The sequence below is a fragment of the Poeciliopsis prolifica genome, unplaced genomic scaffold (genome assembly GCF_027474105.1).
Source record: "Poeciliopsis prolifica strain line A6 unplaced genomic scaffold, Auburn_PproV2 SCAFFOLD073, whole genome shotgun sequence".
Lineage (NCBI taxonomy): Eukaryota > Metazoa > Chordata > Actinopteri > Cyprinodontiformes > Poeciliidae > Poeciliopsis > Poeciliopsis prolifica.
The window spans coordinates 499,909-510,000 of NW_026562448.1; the positions used below are offsets into that span (position 1 = coordinate 499,909).

The 10,092-nt window shown below is 47.5% G+C and overlaps 1 pseudogene; it reads left to right on the top strand.

The window, feature by feature from the left end:
* The first annotated feature begins 6,321 nt into the window (after positions 1-6,321).
* Positions 6,322-10,092, top strand: part of LOC129352175 (FH1/FH2 domain-containing protein 1-like) — a 26,711-nt pseudogene continuing 22,940 nt past the window's right edge.

Genomic DNA, 10,092 nt, shown 5'->3' on the forward strand with positions numbered 1-10,092 from the left:
ACTGTCTCCTCACCACTGCGGCTAACGCTAACCGACACTTACCTGTTGGTTGCCATGGTTACAGCAGGTTATCAACAGGAGCTGCAGGTGAAAAGGAACCAGTTCAGACCAGAGATCTAGATGGGTCCAGATCTGGGATCAGGTCTAGGATCAGGTCTAGGGTCAGGTCTAGGGTCAGGTCTAGGATCAGGTCTAGGGTCAGGTCTAGGATCAGGTCTAGGGTCAGGTCTAGGATCAGGTCTAGGGTCAGGTCTAGGGTCAGGTCTAGGATCAGGTCTAGGGTCAGGTCTAGGATCAGGTCTAGGATCAGGTCTAGGGTCAGGTCTAGGGTCAGGTCTAGGGTCAGGTCTAGGCTCCAGCTGATGCAGGGAGCTGCCGGTTGGTTGGACCGGTTCTGGTCCTGGCGGACGGAGCGCTGCGCCTCCCAGAGCCGCTCCGTCAGCAGCGCCTCGTTAATCACTTCATCGCTGGCCCCCCTCCCCCGGGGAGCGGCGATGCAGAAACACACGGCTCAGAGTGTGAGGAAGAGGAGGCAGAGGAGGAAGAACAAGGAGGCCTGGCTGCTTGAGCAACCCACCGCCACCCCTCACCCACTTCCTGTAAGTTCCGATTGGCCCAGGAAGTGGGGGAAAGGTCGGGGGGCACCCCCCTCTGAGCTGAGCCTCTGAGCGAGGCGTGCAGCCGGGGTGAAGAGGTCATATCCCAGCAGGGTTGGTCAATTGGTGGAGCGAGAGCCAACACGATGAAGACTGCTGCTGGGCCGTCCCAGTTACTACTGGGACCAGTGGAGGGATGCTGTCCATCATGGACAACTCAAGTTATTATCTTTGGACCTAAAGAGGAACGATCTAGAGCTATGGATCCAGAGTATCTTCAGTTCTTCCAGCTATAAACCAGAGATCAGACTGACCTCTGACCTCTGACCTGACCCTCGGGTTCCACAGTGGGGATTCTAGCAGCTGCAGAACACTTCCAGAACCAGAGACTAAAATCTGAGATCAGAGAAACTCATCATGTTTTCATTAAAGATCTGCTGCTGGAGCAACCTTCAGACCGCTCTGGCTCTGGTTCTGGTTCTGGTTCTGGTTCTGGTTCTGGCTCTGGTTCTGGTTCTGGTTCTGGTTCCGGTTCCGGTTCCGGCTCCGGTTCTGGCTCCGACTCTGGTTCCGGTTCCGGGTTCCGGCTCCGACTCCGGTTCCGGTTCCGGGTCCGGTTCCGGCTCCGGCTCCGGTTCGGTTCCGGTTCTGGCTCTGACTCTGGTTCTGGTTCTGGTTCTGGTTCTGGCTCTGGCTCTGGCTCTGGCTCTGGTTCTGGTTCTGGTTCTGGTTCTGGCTCTGGCTCTGGTTCTGGTTCTGGTTCTGGTTCTGGCTCTGGCTCTGGTTCTGGTTCTGGTTCTGGTTCTGGCTCTGGTTCTGGTTCTGGTTCTGGCTCTGGTTCTGGCTCTGGTTCTGGTTCTGGTTCTGGTTCTGGCTCTGGTTCTGGTTCTGGTTCTGGCTCTGGCTCTGGTTCTGGTTCTGGTTCTGGCTCTGGTTCTGGTTCTGGTTCTGGCTCTGGTTCTGGCTCTGGTTCTGGTTCTGGTTCTGGTTCTGGTTCTGGTTCTGGCTCTGGTTCTGGTTCTGGCTCATCTTTTGTATTTGATGAGACAAAATGTGACGTTTATTGATGATTCTGTTGAACTGAAATTAAATGTTTTTCACTAATAAACTGGAGTGCAGAGCACGAGGGCCTAGTCAAAGTTCTGAGTTGATGCTGTGAAGAGTTGGACAGTTAAAGTCTTTCTGAGCCGTTTCTGGTCTTTGGATGCATCTGAACACAAAAGACAGAAATGACAAAATATTTTTTAGTTTCTGTTTCTATCATAATGATGCTGGACCTCACCGACCCGCTGCAGAACATCGGGCCGGGTCAGAGGTCACCCAGGGGTCAGGAGGACTCTGTCTGCCCTTCACTTTTCTTGCGTAAGTCCGGGACGCCCGGGCCGTCTGTCCTGCAATGAGGACGTCTGTCTTCCCTCTGTAAGCTGGACCAGAGGTTGAGAAACAGCAGCTGGGCGGTTCTGGAGGTTCTGCTGATCCGAGGGAGAAAAAGCCGAGTCAGCAGGACGAGGTTGGAGGGATGAAACCTGAGACTGGAGATAAACGGATGAATTTACCTCCAATGCTTCATCAATCTGGCGGGCTGCCAGCCTCCAGTTGCTCCTCCAGGCTGAGCTTCATTCAGGTTTTAACCAGAAACAGAAAAACCTCAGTATGTGAACACAGCCTGGGGTCAGAGGTCATTCACCTGAACCCTAACCACTTCATGCCTGATGCTAACAACATGTTCACAACTTCAGCTAATAAAGTCAAAAAAAGGATCAAAACATTTGGACACTTTAATTAGGAAGAAACAACTGAAGTGCAGAAAATCCATATTTATTTCAACTGTTTCTTTTTTCTTTTTAAAGAAACTTTAAATTTTTGGTTTATGCTTCAGTCATAATTTAAACTTTAAACATCTTTTAACTCAAAGACACATTGAGCTGGACAACCAACACCGACCGACTGACCTATTGACCTACCGCCCTATTGACTGACCCCCAGCAGATGAAAGTAAGTACACTCCGTCCAGGTTCTGACTCCGGAAAACTCCCAGCTGATCCAGACTGGCGTGATTTATAGAAGATTTATAAGTACATCCTGATGTCTTCCCACTCTGACAGGTTTACTGGAGGCTGAACCAGAACCAGTGATCTAACTGGGTTAACTAGGATCTTCTGACTGGTTTGGGAGATCTCAGCTGTGAGGTCAAAGGTCAGTGAAGTCCTACATGCTGTCCTCTGACTGCTCCTCTCCTCCCAGATGAAGCTGAACTCTGCATGGCAACGGCTGCTCGAAGCCTTGTGGGCCTGATGTGACAGAATGATCAATAGATCGATAGATCGATAAGACAGCGAGATAATCAACCACAGACTGTGTGTGTGTGTGTGTGTGTGTGTGTGTGTGTGTGTGTGTGTGTGTGTGTGTGTGTGTGTGTGTGTGTGTGTTTCAGTGTCTTTCATCACGTTTCTTACGCAACCCGCTGCAAGGCGTGGGGCGCCGTGGAGCCCTGCTGCCTCCTGCTGGAGCTGCCATGAACTGCACCATGTGATCAGGTCAGTTTGATTGTTTATCTGGGATGATGTTGAAAAAAGCATCATCAATAGAAGGTGTGAAGTCAAATCGGAAAAAGAAAAAAAAAATGCGCTCACTGTGTTCCACACGGACTTAAATGAGGGACGGACAATGCAATGAAAAAAAAAGAGAAATCCAAACACAGGACTGGAGTTTGAGGCTCTTTGACTCGCGCACATCTGGATGAACCTGTTGACGGGCAGAGAGGACGCCGGTAAAACACGAGCTGGATTATTCATGAGATCGGACTGCAAAGCTCCCCACGTTCCTCCTGCCGGACCTCCAGCTTCACTAACACCATTTACCAACACGCCTGAACTGAAGAGGCCTTGATTGATTGATTGATTGATTGATTGATTGATTGATTGATTGATTGATTGATTGATTGATTGATTGATTGATTGATTGATCGAACTGATTGTTGTGTTGCTGAATAGTGGATTTAGGTGTTAAGCTCAACTATTTATTGATTTAGCATTACATGAGGAAGAATAACAACTTGAAGCTATTTATATTTATGAAATAAATATTTATGACTAATATTGAAAAGTAGATATTTGTATGTTTAAATAAATGTAAATATTATGTAATTGTAAAAATGAACTTGAAATGTATTTTAAGGTTAAGGAACTTAAGTTTAGTTACTTGTTCATTTAACTTTAGTTACTTTATGGGTTTGGTTCACAGTGGGTTGCTCAGTATTGTTTATATGGTTTGTTTTCTTTGTAGTTTGATTGAAATTAATTTGTGTAAACTTACAGATAGACAAGTAATTATTTATCTATCTTCTTTTGGGTTTGTTTGAAGGTTTTTACCTGCTTCTGCACCAGATGTGAACATGTCCTGATACACTAAATAAATGGAGGATAAAATGAATGAATCCAACCCTTCTCAAGCAGGGAAGCTGCACAAATTAGAAAAGAACTTGACAGAAGGAGATCTGCAGCTTTAGCTTCAGGTTTCTGTCTGCAGGTGACGTACTGTAAGATCATCCCACATGCATCCATACAGTAATAATAATACATTATTATTGCTCATTTTATTCACTTATTGTTTGTGCAGGACAAATAATCATTTATCAATCCCAGCATGTTAAGTTGAAATCATTCATATCATGTCATTAATCTCTGAACTGCTGATTCCCTTCAAAACATCAACGTGACTCAGAAAGTTCAGTTCTGGATGGAGAACCACTTTAATAAAACAAGTTTATACTTTACAACTATACACATACAGAATCAGGCTCTGTTCCCAGATATTGTGATGCAGCCAAACAAAATCGATTCATTTGAAAATATCACAGATTTCAGACAAAACAGATTCCTAAAGAAACAAAGAAAATCATTCAGTTCTATTTAAAATCCTTCATTTATCTCCAAATTGAAGAGAAATGTAACTCGGATGATCCCAGAATCACCACAGAGTCAGTGTGAATGGTGATGCTGTGGGCTGGAAGCATCTCCAGTAGCAGTCAGTGTGGCAGTGAATGTGAAGAGGCCTCTGGCTGACATGCTAACAGCTTAGCATCCAGGCAGCAGACGAGTCGCTGCTGTTTGGTTGCAGAGACGTTGGAGTTCGGTACAATTCCTGCAAAACATGGCTGAGCTTCCATCAGCCTCCTGATCAGCTGCTCTGGAACTGGGGTCAAAGTTCATGGTTCATCTGAGCTTTTGAGATGCTTATCAGCTGCTCGCAGCTGTAAAAAACACCCCGTTGCTATGGTTACGTGAAATAACAACATTGCGAAAGTAAAAAGGTAAAAGCAAAAATTGTTCCAGCTGCTCCAACATGCTGCCACCAGGAGGCGCTGACAGGAGAAATGCTCACAAAGGTCATGAAGAATTAAAAGGCAAAACTCCGGAGGATAGAAGGACTGACAAGAGATGAAACCTGAAAATAAAATGAAATTGAAGAAGAAAACATTAGTACTAACTGTCCTCAGATGCGATGCAGCGCTTCGGCCGCCAGAGGGCGCCGTGGAGCAGCTCCATGCTCTGTTGGAAACAAAAGTTTTTAAACTGATCCCAGAGCAGCTGCACGAGACTCTCTGAGCTCATGATGTCATTCTGACGTGAGCAAACAGCCTCGCCTCCAAGCCGGAACTTCCAGGATAGTCCTTCACATTAAAAGCCTGGCGTTCACTGTGATGGATGCTGGAAAACGTGAAGATATAAAGTTACCCAGAGGTTCTGCAGGTTCTGCAGGCCTGAAGCAGAAGCAGCTGTTTACGGTGAAGCCATCAAATCTTCGCTTCTGTTTCTGCTGGACGATGAAAACGTTTCTCCTGCTGGCTTCAGGTTTGCGTCCTGTGAGTTCAAGTTGGCACAGATTTATTTCAGATTTATATTTCTGCCTCTTCTGGAGTTCAGCTAAGCCGATCTGAATGGCCAGCAGCAGAACTGGATCAGAACCAGACCCAGAACTGCCTTTGAAATGGAGGTGAGAGAATGTTTTCAGTGTAAATCCTAAATATTACATTTAAAACAGTTTTCTGTATTTGTGTTAAATGTGATCGAACAGAAAACTTTTTCTTTTTCTATTTTAATTGTGGATGTCTGAACCTGTAAATACTCAAATAAATAAATGGCTTAATAAACTGTTTAATATGCAAAACTTGCATTCAACACAGAAAACAATGTGAATTTGTCCAACTTAATTATATAATATCTATTATATCTGAATATTATCACCATTATCTAAGCCAGAGATTCCCATGGATTACAATAAAATCCCCCAAATAAAAGAATCAAGTGGGACATGAACCCAAACACACATTTTGTTTTCAGCTCCACTGAAGTTTATTTCACACTTCAGGTTGAAATAAAACAAACTACCAACCATGGTAACAGTGAAACACTTTTTTTAACCCGCCCCCCACGCCCCTAGGGGGCGCCCCACACTTGAGCTAAGATCCCATTTTATTTCCATTCTTACTTTCATGATGATAACTTTATTATTTTAGTCATTTATTTTGCAGACTATCATACTTGAGCAGTGACATCATAGTGACGTGTTCTCATCTTTGCTTTTACCTCTTTATTATTTGGAATCAGAAAATCACATCAAATTTATTCATCTGATTTTTTTTCTACAGCCAAAGACAGGCTCGCCTTATTCTGAAAGGCCAAACCGGATGTTGTTTTGGTTATGGCTGGTAAATTGCCAGTTCCAAATACGGGCCTGACGTCAGCGCTAGGCCCCGCCCCTTTGTCCTGCTGCGCTCCGCTTCATTTAAACTTTCCTCCGCGGGGCAGCGAGGCGCAGCGACTCTCCCTCAGCCGCCCAGCCGCAGTCTGGACGCTGACTCTCGGCATGGCTTCCGTCACCTGCCGGGTCCAGTACCTGGAGGACTCGGACCCGTTCATCTGCACGAACTTTCCCGAACCGCGGAGACCTCCGACTGTCTCCCTGGAGGAGGACCAGCCGCTGAGCGAGCAGATCCCCGGGATCCGCAAGCTGCTCGGGGCGCCGCTGAAGGTGGGTCAGACTCCGAACCGGGCCGGAACCGGACCGGAACCGTCATCTGGTACTAACTCCATCTGGTACTAAGTGACCTTAGTAACAGAACCTGTCAGCTGAGGCTTCCAGGATGACGTCATGACGGGGAATTACGCAAAACGAGTCCGGTCCAGTTTAAGGTTCACCTGGACAGGTGAGTCCGGAGGAGCAGGAAGTCCCGCCTCTTTACTGACCGGAAACACGTCAGATAAATCTGAACCTCTTCAGCAGCTCAGGTCCGGTCCAAACCGGGTCAGAACCGGGATCCAAACAGCAGCCGGTCCTGCTGTGGTGGAACGTTCGGAGAGCAGAACCGGAGCTGGAAACCGGAGTGGACCAGAATCGGTTCTGCTGGTTCTTCTCCTGGTTCTGGAGGTTCAGAGGCTTTCTGGTCTCATCTGGGTCAAAGTTTCTGCTCACCTGTTGAGCAACCAGGAGCAGCGATGGGGGCGGGGCTTCCAGCAAGCTGGCCTCCACCTGGGCAGGTAGAGCAGGGGGCGGGGCTTCAGGGAGCTGCAGCTTTCAGCACCGAAATCCGTCCTGCACAGGAAACGACCAGTCTGAGGAAAACCTCCCAGTCCTCCCAGTCCTCCCAGTCATCTTGTTCCGTTTTGCCAAACAGGAAGTGAGCGAAGTGCCACAAAATGATTCAGAGGCGACTCAATGTGGAGTCAGAGGTCAAAGGTTAGAGCCCTCAGACGGAGACAGACGAACCTGTCTGACCTGAACCCACCAGAACCAGAACCTGTCGGTCCCAAGACCAGGAACTGGTCACCTTTAACCTTTGAACCCTTTAACTGCAGAAATACTTAAAATAAGTTTCTGTTTATCACAGTAAAAGATTATTATTATTTAAACTTTAAATTATCAGAAAAATTTCCAGATTTTTCTTATTATCATGAAATGCATCAGAACTGAAAACTCATTTTCTTACGGGCTGTAAACGCATCGTTAAACTTCATGACAAGTCCAGGCTGCTGTGAGGCGTTTGAGGCCTGCAGGAATGTTCAGACCTCTGCTTGTTCCCATCATGCCTTGGGACCGGTCCTGCAGCCTGGGAGGGTGTGAGGTCGTCATCCTGTTCCTCGCCCCCAGCAGGAAGTGGGCGGGGCAGCCGATAAGCTAACTGCTGAGTTTCCTTCCTGTTCAAAGGATTAAAGGAGCAGTCCGCCTTTCTCCTCTGCTGGATGGGTCGATCCGGTGGTTCTGATCAGAACCTGGACCCGACCAGACTTCTGGTCCGCGTCCGACCATCTGAAGCTCCTGCTCGATCAGACAACAGGTGGCGCTACGCCTGAGGCTCTGCGACGTTCAGGAGATTTTCTGGGTTTTCACGAATTATTTATCAATAATCTGCGATGAGCCTCCAAATGATCAAATTACAGATTTATCTCTTTCCTCTGCTTCATAATAATCTCTGATCGTATTAAAAACAAAACGGGCCACGCCCACTACACTGGCCACGCCCACTGTCCGCAGGTCTGCAGATTTAACATTTGATTTGTTCATTTTCTAAAACTGTAAAAAACAACAATAAAAAGGGATTGTTGTTACCATGGTTACAATCTGATGCCACGGGTTTACTGGCCTGGTTCTGGTTCTGGTTCTGGTTCTGCTTCAGTCCAGTTGCTTCAGAACCAGAAAACAGAACTGATTATTATGGGCCGGGATTCGAACCTACAACCTCCCTGCTTCCAACACTCTGGATCAAACTGGGTCCAGTAGAACCAGACCTCCTTGTCCAATAGAACCGGGCCGAACCGGGCCGAACCGGGCCGAACCGTCCCACTGAATGTTTCCAAATGTCATGAAACTTGAGAATCCGTTTCTAAAGCTGGGCAGTGAGCTCACTGTGATAGACCCGACCAGAACCAGAACCAACATGCTGCAGTTACTGCATCGCTTTGAAATGTGGAGCTGAGCTTCATCATCATCCTCTTCCTCAGCTCCCTCCAGAAATAGCTGGCAGAACTGGTTCCACTGGTTCCACTGGTTCCACTGGTTCCACTGGTCCAGAGCCTCTGTGCTGCTTGACTGGCCCAGGTCCGATTAGAACCAGTAGGACTGGAGACGATTACTGGACCAGATTGGACTTCGCTAGAGAAATGGTTCTGGATCAGGAGGTTCTGGTTCTGATGGAATTTGGGTCGTGATCTTTTGTATTTCTGATCCTTCTGGGTCGGTTGAGTTGGTTCTGTTTGTTGAGCCGGTGCTGGATCTGTTTACGGTGTGCGTGCACACACACACACACACACACACACACACACACACACACACACACACACACACACACACACACTCTTTCTGGTTCTGAGTCGCTGCTGTAAAATGATTCACAATAAATAAATAACTGAAGCCTGTGATCTCAATATTTCCCAGCTTGAGTTTCTACATTTATATTTATATTGTTTTAATACAAATAATCCACAGTTTGTTTATTTAATGTTTTTATTCCTGATTAAATAACTCAGATAAAGTTTAAATACATCCAGCTAGCTGGTCTGTGGCTAACATCCAGCTAGCTGGTCTGTGGCTAACATCCAGCTAGCTGGTCTGTGGCTAACATCCAGCTAGCTGGTCTGTGGCTAACATCCAGCTAGCTGGTCTGTGGCTAACATCCAGCTAGCTGGTCTGTGGCTAACATCCAGCTAGCTGGTCTGTGGCTAACATCCAGCTAGCTGGTGGCGGCTAACAGATCCGGTTGTGTTGCAGCTGGAGGACTGCGCCCTGCAGGTGTCTCCCAGCGGGACGTACCTGGACCTGGACTCGTCTCTGGCAGAGCAGCGGGACGAGCTGGACGCCTTCTACCAGGACGTGGCGTGAGTCTGAGCCCCGACCCTGGCTGCTGTGGTACCAGAACCGGCACCGGGTTCTGACTGTGTCTCTGTTTCCACAGAAAGGGCAGGAAGCCGATCCTGGTCCTGAGGACGCAGCTCTCCGTCCGCGTTCACCTCATCCTGGGTAAATGTTTCCGTCTGCTGACTCACAGGAAAGGCAGGCGGAGTTTCCTCTGACTCAGCCGGTTCTGTTGGGTCGCCCGGTTCTGGAGCCTCTGAGAGGGCTAACCCAAACCTCTGTTTCCGAGGAAACCTGAGGACACAGGCCGACGTCTGCGCTGCGGACCAGACGGCGTGTTCCTCTGCGGCCGCTCGGGTCCATCAGGACGGGTTCTGACGGTTCTGGTTTTGGTTGATATCTTCAGACAGAAATAACTGATCGGGGAGGAGATGAAACTTTTCATAGATTATCTGACAGGTTTTTTATGGACGTCAGAATCTGCAGCTTCAGCCAAATGATTTAATGTTTCATCATTTAAACCTTCAGCATGAAACTTTATGTCTAAAATCGCAAGAAGAGAAAATCTCAGGAAGCTTCTGATCTTCAATCAGATTTAAATGTTCTTCAGTCTGACGGGTTCCTCTAACCGGGTCGAGGTTCTGGT